Genomic DNA, 12,669 nt, shown 5'->3' with positions numbered 1-12,669 from the left:
GTTGATAGATGGAGGAATTGAGTTTTTGAGGTACTGAACGATATTAAGTTTGTTCTGCCCCAATCATAAGTTTTAGAGAGATCAGAAATCAGGCGTTCTGCGGTTTCCCTGCATAAAATGTTTACTTCCTAAAGGGTTGGACGTCTACGAAAAGACGTGGAAAAATATAGGATGGTATCATCAGCGTGGGAGTGGATAGGACAAGAAGTTTGATTTAGATGATCATTGGTGAATAATAGGAAGAGAGTGGGTGACAGGACAGAACCCTGAGGAACACCACTATTAATAGATTTAGGAGAAAGACAGTGACCGTCTATCACAGCAGCAATAAAACGGTCAGAAAGGAAACTTGAAATGAAGTTACAGAGAGAAGGATAGAAGCCGTAGGAGGGTAGTTTGGAAATCAATGCTTTGTGCCAGATTCTTTTAAAAACTTTTGATATGTCTAAGGCAACAGCAAAGGTTTCACCAAAATCTCTAAAAGAGGATGAACAAGACTCAGTAAGGAAAGCCTAAAGATCACCAGTTGAGCGGCCTTGACGGAACCCATACTGGCAATCAGATAGAGAGGCAGGAAATTAAAGCAATAGGACGGTAGTTTGAGGGACTAGAATGGTCACCCTTTTTAGGAATAGGCTGAATGTAGGCAAACTTCCACCAAGAAGGAAAGGTAGATGTTAATGACCAGAGTTGGAAGAGTTTGACTAGGCAATGTGCCAATATGGAGGCACAATTTCAGAGAACAACAGGAGGGACCCAATCAGGTCCATAAGCCTTCGGAGGGTTTAGGCCAGCGAGCGGATGGAAAACATCACTGCGAAGGATTTTAATGAGAAGAATGAAGTAGTCAGTGGACGAAATGGAGGAATAAGCCCTGAATTATCCAAAGTAGCTTTTATAGCAAAAGTGTGAGCAAAGAGTTCAGCTTTAGAAATAGGTGAGATGGCAGTGGTACCATCAGGCTGAAATAAAGGAAGGAAAGATGAAGAAGCAAAGTTATTGGAGATGTTTTTGGACTGGTGCCAGAAGTCACGAGGGGAGTTAGATCTTGAAAGATTTTGACACTTCCTATTAATGAAGAACAGACACTTGTTTAGGTCATGCTGATACAGGTTGGTCTGGTTGGACAAAGCCTAAACAGGAAATGAACGGGTCAGGCTTGACTACTTGTACATTTTTTTTTTTTCATGTTTATGTACAACTAAATTTTGATATATATATATATATATATATATATATATATATATATATATATATATATATATATATATATATATATATATATATATATATATATATATATATATATATATATATATATATATATTTTTTTTTTTTTTTTTTTTTTTTGTGGGATTTTTTTGGGGGTGGATTTTTTTTAAATGCCAACCCTGACCGTAATACACTACAGGAGTTCAGGAGTCTAGGCACGGCATATTATAGGTGAACAAAATACGGAAACTTCATATCAACTTAGGATACTGTGAGAGAGAGAGAGAGAGAGAGAGAGAGAGAGAGAGAGAGAGAGAGAGAGAGAGAGAGAGAGAGAGAGAGAGAGAGAGAGAGAGAGAGAGAGAGAGAGAGAGAGAGAGAGAGAGAGAGAGAGAATGAATGTCCTAATTTATGTTATTAATGTTGTAGCACGCTGTTGTACCGCTGCAGCATTGCGATGTTCTCTAATTGGAAAGATCGCAGGTGTCATGGCCATTCGCCAGCAGTACGGACGCCATGCGGGAAGGCGTGCACGGTATCTAGAGTAGTGAACCCTAAAATCAGTTTAACGCTCACGCCTGTCTCTGAACAAACGATCATTGGGAGCCACTACTGAGGACGCCAACACTGCCACACGTGCACTCTAATCGCTGCCATGTTTTCCTTCATTCACGGCCAAACTCGTTACGATTTCCTTTCACTATTTCTTATCCTTTCCAAAGTACAAGTCTTCTCTTATTGGCAACTAGCTCGTGTACAAATACTTAAGGAATCGGTAGCTTGATGGGATTCAACTCCAAGCTGACAATGAATGCTCCATTTCTACCTCTCCACACCAAAAAAAAAAAAAAAAGCTAACAATGAATGCTTGGTGCCACCATCAAAAATGGTTTACGGTATACGTGGCTCCACCATCAAGAATTAGGTTACGGTGACAGATTTGCCTTATTCGAATAATCTAACGGTTTTGAGGTGGAAGTAGTTAAGACATATCTTATGTCACTCCCCGGACCAAGGGGTCCGGGGAGTGACCTACCAAATTTCATCACAATCAGTTCAATGGTTTTTCCATGAAAAGCGGACACACAGACAGACAGACAGTGTTTTATTATATAAGATGACGGGTATCTGCACACTGTTACACGCATACTCTAATCGCTACATTATTTTCCATCATGCACGATCACACTGGGTAAGATTTTTCCTTGCTATTTTTTCTTTTTATCTTTACAAGTGCAAATCTTTTCTTGTTGGCAATGATGGGTATCTACACACTACTACACATATACAGTAATCGCTGCGTCGTTTTCTTTAAATCACAATCACACTGGGTGCCATTTTTTTTCTTCGCTATTTTTTTTTTTTCTTTCCGAGGCCCAGGTCCTCACTTATTGGCAATGAAGGATATGTAGCGTGTATGAGCTGAGCCAGCAGATAATACTACTGATTTGTCTCAGATGACATGACAATCTTCCTTGGCGAGTTACATTTCTGCAAACTTGGTGCTATTTTACAGTTTTAAAGCTGCGGGAAACAGGTGCTTGTTTTTAGAGGTAATATTCAAGGTGAGAACCCCGCTGCCAGGGAAGTAATCTAAGGATCAATATCACACCACCTTCTCAGTACATGGTAGCAAATTGGAGATCCGGTCACTTCATCTCAAAATTTGCTGACCATGTCCTTAGAATTTGGTGTGACGCGGAACTTTAGGTTACCTCACTGATGGCGATGTATTTGTCGTGCTTGCTGCCTTGCACTCTTGCCTGGGTATTTGTTTTCTCGATTCTTTTTCTCTTTCGTATTTTGTTTCCTTTTACCTCATTCATCCGTCTTCTTTCCTTGTTTCGTCTGTCTTCTTTAGTTTTGCAAGATATTTGTTTTCTCTGTTCCTCTTCCATAGTGTTTTTTTTTTCTTTTCCCTCATTCCTCAGCCTTCTTGTCTGTTTCGCCCTTCTTTAGTTTCGTAAGGTTACCTTTGAATATCATCTCTAAGAACAACCGCTTCCCAGAGCTTGCTCCGTGCTTTCGTTATCCTCGTATTGTTGACTTGCATACGAATACGAGAAACGGGGGAGTGTGAGAAAGAGATAAAGGAGAGGAAGAGGAGAAGAAGGAAGGATTACGAAGTAATCCACACAACAACGGAACTTGTGATTCTTTCTTAGGCTGCTTGATTCATCTACCTCAAAGACTAGTGTTGTAAAGAAAGGCTAGGGCTGTAGAAAGCTCTTCCAGTTTCTTCAGTCCAACATAGGATTTGTGAGAGTAGGAAATAAAGGTAAAGCGCACGGCTGCCTTTGTTTGCTAGGGTACTTCTCTTTACTAAGATAACCTACGGCTACTTTTTTTTTTTATTGGAGAGGATCTAAACGCCTGGTTCATTAGTAACGTGTTTGCATAGCGTCGGTGTAGGTAGTGTGGCTGTTTAACAAAGGTGAGGCAGCCTTGTATGGCACTTTTGAAAGGGGAGGATCAATCAGGCCCAGCTTTGTTCAGTCCACTGCCAGACACCACCTATATGTCAGAGGCAATGCGGAGCACAACTCGTCACAGGTGAAGATGAAACTACATATGTATTAAATACATAATGAAATTAAAATATCAGCTGAAATGATTGAGTGTCCTTGAATGCATCTATTCAGAACAGAAAATTATTCCGGATCATGAAAAAGAGATTTAGAGAGCACTGAGTGAAATAGGTATGAAAAGTAATCCTACAGTATCACTAAACACAAGAGCACGTAATCAGTGCATTAATTGCCTGAGGATATAAAAAAGACTTAGGGAGTCAAAAGAGGAATGAAGAGAATAATGATCGCCATGACAAAGAGATATGAAGCGAATATCACGTATCTGGGAGAGAACCAAAGTTGTAGAGACCTTGACTAAGATTAAAAGAGAAAAAAAAAATGTGGGTATGAACAAGACACATCAAGTGTCGAACATATAAGGGATGGATAATGATAAAATAAGAGTAACGGAATGGTAACTCACGGATGGTAGAGAGCTGGACCGACAGGGAACCAGACGGCGAGGTGAGAAAAGAAGTCTTGCTGGGGTGGCCTGAAATACACGAAAAAGAAGAGACAAGAGTAACAACTTCTACATTAACAAAAGATCTATTAGCTTTGGACAAACTTTCATGATTTATAGACTTATTCTCTTCTGCGGATTATTGAGCAGCAACAAAACTGCTGATAATGGCAAAGTTTTAATCATTTGTTTTACTAGAAAATAGTCAACACAGAGGAATTAATAGTAATTTCTTATTCAGACTAATAATATCAATTCAGAAAAGTTTCATTGATGCCTGTCACGATGAGAAGACTGCAAATTGAAAATTATATTGATATCTAAGTATTTGTTTGGGCTTTCATACGATGGAACATTGTAATTACTTCTACAAACAATACTGTATTATGCCGAACATAAAAGGAGTTCAGATATCAATTAGATGAACACAGATAAGAAAAAATATAAAGAAAATTTTTCCAAGGTGGTCAGGAGATGACAGAACACTCAGCAGTTCCGTCGTGAGCGCCAACACGACAGACAGACAGACAGCTTGGAGAAGATTACATACATTAATGGATGAGAGATTGTTTTAAGTAAATGACGGACACCGTGTGTAGGCCGCCCTGCCTTTGCACACCTCGCATCAGTTGAGTGATTGTTTTGCGAGCCAATTTACAGAAAAAAAGTGTTTAGCTTAATTTAAATGCAACAGTTTGCCGGTAATCCTGAAAACATTATTCCTGGAAAAAGAGATTTGTTTCTTGATCAAGTGATTGTGAAATTATCGTACACGTTACATGTCAAGTCCTCTATAATTCTTATGTAATTCATAACAACTCCTATGATGCTGCCTCTCAGTTTTCAAACGATCTGTTTTTACTTTCATTCTTGCTTTTTCTGTTCATTTTGAGACCAGAACTGTGCCCAGTAACGAAGATGTGGGCTAGTTTTTATATTTTAATTCGTTAATTTGTTTTCTTAGCTTCAGTGCATTGGCGGTTCAGCTTTAGGTAGCTTTGAAAAAAAATATGACTAGGTGTTCTTGGTAAACTGACTTAAAGACATTTAATCGGATAGCACATGATTGCTGCTGATAAGATTTTTGCATTTACTTTTACCATATCTGTACCACGGTATTGCTTTTGTTATATTTCCGATATTATTATTAGATCTCATCAACTTAAGATGATACCTATGACTATGTCATGTAGTCAGCTATCAAACACAATTAAAAGGAGATTAGATAAATTTATGGATGAAGATGATATATGGAAAAAGGTAGGTGTGTTTCATGCAGGGACTGTTTTTTGCAGCTTCCGCTATTCATCATATTCTTATGATATTGTATCTTATTTTCCCTACTAGGACTAACTGACAGGTGATATGATGAAATATGTAAGCTGCTTGTAGCACCCACTGGGGTTAAACTTAATTTGCCATCTGCCTAAACGGCCAAGATAATTTCAAAGAGGAGAAAGTGGAGGAATTAGAGGACAGGAATGGATAACCCCCAAATCACCCCCATCACCGCCCCTCACCTAACACTTCCATCACTACCACTCGGCCTGTCACCATCGCCTCATCATCCTACATTAACATCCATCACAGGCCTCAATACCCAATACCTCCTGTCAGCACTGCCATGCCACCGCCTCAGCACATCACGCAAACACACGACTGTCCATGAGAGCAACCGTGTTTGTATATGTACCTGTTGGCCCGCTGCTGGTAATGATCGTGGCGGCAAATGGGAAAAGTATGTAACGAGAACCGAGCGTCGGGAGTCACGCCGGGTTTGGTGAAGCGATGAAAATTTTGCCTTTATATCTGTATATATGGAGGAGGAGGAGAAGGAGGAGGAGGAGGAGGAGCAGGAGGAGAGAGAGAGAGAGAGAGAGAGAGAGAGAGAGAGAGAGAGAGAGAGAGAGAGAGAGAGAGAGAGAGAGAGAGTAAATGATGGATGTGACGAGTGGCGGACGCAGGGAAATGGTGAGGCTAAGAAAATTTGAGCCGCCGCAAGGTTTTGAGGTGAATGCGTCACAGGGACAAGTGTTGGGAAAGTGGATGTCAGTGCTCGTGTTCCTTTCACTAGGCGAGGAAATTTTACGCTTACTAATGGACAGATAGACGAAGGATGGTATAAATGTAGACAAGTTACATTCCTTTGGGAGAGCACTGCAAGTATTAGTAATGTTTTTCTTCTTATATATATATATATATATATATATATATATATATATATATATATATATATATATATATATATATATATATATATATATATATATATATATATATATATATATATATATATATATATATTTTTATTTTTTTTTTTAATATGCATGCACTTGTTTACCAAATAGTAGGCGATATTTCACACGCGTCATTTCGTATTTTAATTTTATGAACTACAGTGAAGTGATCGATGTTTATGCCACAACGATCTTAATCAGTTCTCTTCGGTGAACAGTAACACAGTTCAAGACAGAATAATACAGGCTTCAGGTTTAATGTATGTACATCTCCTCATTGCATTACTTATACCTTCAAAGAACTTCGAGTGTCCGACGTTGTCCAACTTATTTAAGACCGCAGTAACACTCTACGTAGTCTTGTCTTTCCTGGGCAACAGCGATTCAGAAGTTGCAGGTGTTGGCAAAGTTTGATTCTTAACGTTAGGACAAGTTTCGTGACACTTCGTTGCACTCTTTCCACCGCTTCGGTGTCCCCGTATAATCTGGGAGGCGGGGCAGCATCACACATTCAAGGCGAAATCTCACCACTGAAGTGTGTCGTGATGAAATGATTTTCAGCATCTTGTACTCAAAATCCTTCGTTATGAGCCAATCATCGTGGCTGTTGATGTGTTTGGGAACGAATATAAATTATACAGTATGAATATTTGCATCCTAGGGTAACGACGGCACCATCATCTCTCATCTCACCCCTCAAATTTTATTTATCTTTTCACCCTATCAAGTTTATGAAATAAAAAAAAATGCATGCATTCGTCAAGATTAAAGAACATCTGCTATTTGTCAGACAACTGTATACTTCCCAGAATGTCCTGCATAATCGTATCGGTTCTGGTTGTTACTTTAACCTTCACTTTCGTGTAATTTTGGAAACTGTAAGATAAGGAGTATGCATTTGCTTTCATTGGCGTTGATGTACATGTTCAGAAAATTACAGCAGACAGTGCTGAACTTCGCGGAGGCCGTCTAGTGACAGGCAGCCCTCCCGAGGACTGAACACTTAATACAGTATGTATTCTTTAAAATAATAATACGATTCTAGCTCAACAAAGCTCGTGTTTCTGGTTGGTGTCCTTGCAGTGAGCTTTCTATAAATCCAGGTATATTATTTTTGTCACTTATTTTTCAGATTTTGTTGTGAAAACATCCAGTGTATTAGATTAGCAAGACAGCCTGTTTTTTCTACACAAATATGGAAATAATGTGTGTGTGTGTGTGTGTGTGTGTGTGTGTGTGTGTGTGTGTGCGTGTGGTTCACCTACGGTCGTCTGCTGGTCACCCAGCCAGCCTTTCCCTTACGGAAAGAGCTCAGAGCTCAGAGTGACCGATCTTTGGGTAGGACTGAGACCACTTACACACCACACACCGAGACAGCGAGGTCACAACCCCTCGGGTTACATCCCGTACCTACTTGCTGCTAGGTGAACAGGGGCTAAACATTAAGAGGCTCGCCCATTTGCCTCCCCGCGCCCGGGATTCGAACCCAGGCCTTCTTGGTTGTGAGCCGAGCATGCTAACCACTACACTATACGGTGTGGGTGTGTGTGTGTGTGTGTGTGTGTGTGTGTGTGTGTGTGTGTGTCACAGCGTCATTGCAGTCTTGGATCCTCTCAATCCACAAATCCACAATAAACAATAATCTCGGCAACACTTGCATTCCTCCATACAACATACAGTACCGGAATCAAACACACCTACACTGACACCAACCACACATTATACAGCACACCATCAACCCCTGGCACACCTCACACACACCCTTGCCATCACTCTCCAGTCTGACGCCCCATTCCACAATTATACCCCCTTCACAACACCGTCAGTAGCACAATAGTTGCACAATATATACATGAGGCACCCATACACACGCCTGGGACACAGTACACCTAACCCAAATCCAATAACACGCTCAGTGAATCCCCAACAAAACTATTTAACCACCGGCTGAATGTACAGGAATCATACGCTGCTGCCCACCCTGCATGCGGCGTAACAATGTAATTAGAGAGAGAGAGAGAGAGAGAGAGAGAGAGAGAGAGAGAGAGAGAGAGAGAGAGAGAGAGAGAGAGAGAGAGAGAGAGAGAGAGAGAGAGAGAGAGAGAGAGAGAGAGAGAGTTTGTGTGTTTATAATAAGTTTGGAGAATATACATACATCGCCCGATCTACAAAACTGGTTAGTGATTGTAATTCGTTATATCTGGGTATTTAACTCTCCTGGCGATCTCGAGCTAATAAATTCAGGCAAGTTGATTTATTTATGCAAATGTGTCCAGATATTTTTCAGCTCCTGTCCATAAATTGTCCGTTTATACGAATTGCAGTTAATTATGAGCCATGGCGGGCCGGTCTTTGTTTCAGTGTTCTGGACGCAAACACTGAAGCAAAAGTTTTCTTAAGGCTTTCTTGCTGTTGTTTTACTTCCTCGGGTAAGGTCTCCACTCTTGCCTGAGAGACGATCGGTAATACTTTTGTCTATTTATTATTTTCTTTTCGTTTTGTTCTCACGTTTGCAAGGAACTTTTTACATTTTGTTTGCTGGTCTATACGTTTTACGTGCTTACGTTTGGAAATTCTTGTAAAACTCCTACACGTTGTGACGATTTAAGCAACACCACCGATTCTGTCTACATTAAAAAAATAAAAGAAAAAAAAAAAACTGGAGATTCAGAACTTTAAAATGAGATTAGATAAATATATGGAAGATATGATAAGTGGAAATGGGTAAGCATGTTTCATACAGGAAGTCCCACGTGTAGGGCTAATGGCCTCTTGCAGCTTCCTTTACTTTCTTATGTTCTTATGCTCTTATTCTTGCACCACTCTGTTGCTGCGTTGTATTAGAGCAATGGCTTGTTTCATTCCATAATTTTCCGTAATTAATTTGAAAAAAAAAAAAAAAAAAAAAACTGATCAAGCAATCTCCTGGACTTCATAAACATCATGATCTTTTCAACCACGACAAACTTATTCTTGAAGACTATCGAAGCAGCATCGCACAAGTCAAGACCACTGGAACAAAGTATTATCAAGCATCAGCAGTCAGGCATAAGTGAAGATTGTCCTTCCTGTTGTCTGGTAAAAAACTCGTTAACGATGAACTCTTAAGAATGATTTACAGAGAATGAATTTAAAGATGGTAGCAGTACCTCATCATCTATCTCACTGTCACGTACGATGTCTTGAGTTGGTTACAAAGACCTCAAGTCTTTGGGCACGGAGGAGTATGAGGAGGAGAACTGGAAAGGACTGACTGTTGCTTTAGGACGCGGTGAGCTGTTTTAGTCGTGAGCTACATTCTATACTGAGCACCACCTTTGCTATGAACGGCACTCACGTTAGGGAGAGAAGGGGAACGACGATGACGACATGAATAAGAACGAGGGGAAGGATGCGGAAAAAAGACGGAGGCGGCTGAAGCAGGGGAGTAATAGGAGTAGGAGGAGGAACGCAGGATAGACCATGAAACAGCTAATAACATGGATATTTGGGTGATTAGGCTCATCAGTGTCATTACTATCAGCCCATATGAGTCCAGCTCAGGATTCCCTCGTGGTTCGTGGTGTGAGGGACTTGGCCACAGACACGCCCCGCTCGGGCTTCTTGGCCTAGCCACTGCAGCTTGAAAGAAAACAAGGCAAATTTATCTTCGAGTGGTACAGGATTCGAGCTAGGATCATCTTAGCTGTGATGCGAGCGTGCAAATCCCTACACTGTCCGGTCGCCGCGTAAGTTACTGTGTTTTAAATGTCAACTCTATACAGTTTGACAGCAGGAGAGTAATGTTATCAACTTTCTTCCCGCCATTTCTATTTCACTTTGCATGGGTGTGTGAAGTGACATGCCTGCCGCGTAACGCACTTCAGACAACGTTCCCACAACATTAATAGCTAAGACACCTGAACATTGATCAATGGAACTACTTTGGATAGAAGAATTTCCAAAAGGTTGACAGAATTACAGCATTACACGAAAATACTTGAGGCAGCAAGTGCCAAGTGTTGCCGGAGATCCTGTCTGCTAATGTGCCTGCTTTACATTAATCATATCACAGTACATTTTCTCAGAAACCTCAGCAAGATATTTGTTAGTAACTTGAAACTGCATTCAGTGCTCTCACATACTGTCATATACCACATGTAACAGGGTATTTATATCCTGTTTGTAAGAATGAATTTCTCGGAAATAAAATGAACTTGAGTATTTTGGTTCGTAGGAATGGAGTGATTTTTAAGAGAACATTCGACTTCCAATACAAGTATTTGAACTTTCTAGGAATACAAGTGCAAATAAACATTATAAATTAGAATGCAAATACAGATATTTTACAAAACTATCCGTGGAAGAAAATACTTTGTCGTATTACAACTGATATACGACTATGTAACTAGTGAGAGTGTTGGTGTTATGAGTTATTAAATTGTTCGAAAAAAAGATCGTTGACATTTTAGGATGGATAATATGGACATTACCAATACCACGCATTCTCACAACTCACATTTCAGTTATTCCACATAATTTATGTATATTTTATACTACGGTATTCTATCAAGCTGGTGCAATGTTACTTTTTTTTTTCACGGCAACTTTCTGTATGGTGCAAAGAAAGAGTGATTCTTATGTTACAAAGGAAAGGTCACCCATACAGGACACCCAGGTAGGAGAGCCGCCTGTCCCTTCCGCTCTCGGTGGGCAGGGAAAGTGAGACCACCATTATGGCAGTGAGTTGGAAAGAGCAGGTAGAGGAATTTTCATGGAACATTGAATATGGAAATCACTGTAATATACTTTTGCAATGCCACAAATAATGTTCAATTCATTAGTGAATTGGCAAACTAATAACAAACAAAACTCACGAATAGGCAACAGAATCATGCAAGTAAATAAATAACCAGAAACAAGTAGGAAAACACAAGGAGATTACTAGCTGATGGAAATTGTGATCCTGTGGAGAATCGAAGACGGATATGAGAAGCAGCAGAAGCATCTCGCTCCCTGTGGAGAGGCGGAGGCACAGCGGATATGACAAGAAGCGGAACCCACGCACTCCTGTGGTAAGGCGAAGGGCCACATTTTGAAACACTTCTGTCCGTACCCAGACTATCGGAAGGTTCTAGCTAAAGCTATACGGGCAAATTTAAAAGTGTTTTTTACGGTTCTAGTGACGGAATTAACAACATTTCTACATTATTAACAGAAGAAAGGGTCCTGAGAGTCCGGTTGATCATATCTGTGGCCTTTGAAAATAGTCATGGTGAGAGAACAAAGCGTTTCAACATACAGGTCAGTGTCTATTTGTAGGGAGCGGAACCATCACCCTCTTACAGAGAAGACGCATGTATGTGACGTGGAACAAGACTACCACAATACCTAGAGAACCAATACATTAAAGCAAGAAGCGAATAATAATGGCAATCCCTCGGAGAAACAAAGAATAATAGCAAGGGAAGGAATCAAGAGCAAGGAATATGAAACAGTGGAATGAGAATATGGGATGCGTGAGTTTTAGTGTGTAATGAGTGTTAGGCTATTGACTGTAGTAGTTTTCCTTCTATATCTCTCTTGCAGGCTATTACCATAGATACGAAACTGAGAGACGGAAGATGTAAAAGGAAGATTATAATGACTGTGATGATGATAACTGTGGAGGAAGAGGAGGAGGAGGAGGAGGAGGAGGAGGAGGAGGAGGAGGAGGAGGAGGAGGAGGAGGAGGAGGAAGAAGAGAAGAGGAAAAGGAAGAGGAAGAGGAAGAGATGGAGGAGGAGGAGGAGTAGAAGGAGAAAAAGAAGAAGAAGGACAAGAAGAAGAAGAAGAAGAAGAAGGTGACACGAGACCTGCCACCTCTGGATAAAACGAGTGACGAAGTTATGCTTTACACTTCTTACAATAGATCTTTTAATTCAAGCATGAGAAGAGAACAAAACAATTAGAAAAAAAAAATGAATGTACAAGGAGGGTGATAATGAGTCTCGTTCGTGATAATGATAATGATGGTAGTGACGGGGATGCTGCTGATGATCAACAATACTGAGAAGGTAGAGAAAAGTTAATTACACTACGAATTTATAAGGAATGTAAATTTAAAAGCTTCAGGACTTTTAAATATATATTCCGTAGAAATTCCTAGTTAAGACAGGACCTGTGAGAAGTCTTGAAGTGGTATAGAGGACACAACAACAATCACGTA

General features: G+C 40.2%; 1 long non-coding RNA gene across 1 annotated transcript in view; it reads right to left on the bottom strand.

Moving 5' to 3' along the window:
* Positions 1–12,669, bottom strand: part of LOC135100956 (uncharacterized) — a 112,300-nt gene that overhangs the window by 25,525 nt on the left and 74,106 nt on the right. Inside the window, exon 3 of the long non-coding RNA XR_010268991.1 lies at positions 4,207–4,275. This is a non-coding gene — a long non-coding RNA (uncharacterized LOC135100956). The remainder of the gene's footprint in view (positions 1–4,206; positions 4,276–12,669) is intronic.

This window comes from Scylla paramamosain, chromosome 1 (genome assembly GCF_035594125.1).
Source record: "Scylla paramamosain isolate STU-SP2022 chromosome 1, ASM3559412v1, whole genome shotgun sequence".
NCBI lineage: Eukaryota > Metazoa > Arthropoda > Malacostraca > Decapoda > Portunidae > Scylla > Scylla paramamosain.
The sequence above is the reverse complement of the archived record's forward strand: the minus strand, read 5'-3'. Positions and strand labels throughout refer to the sequence as shown.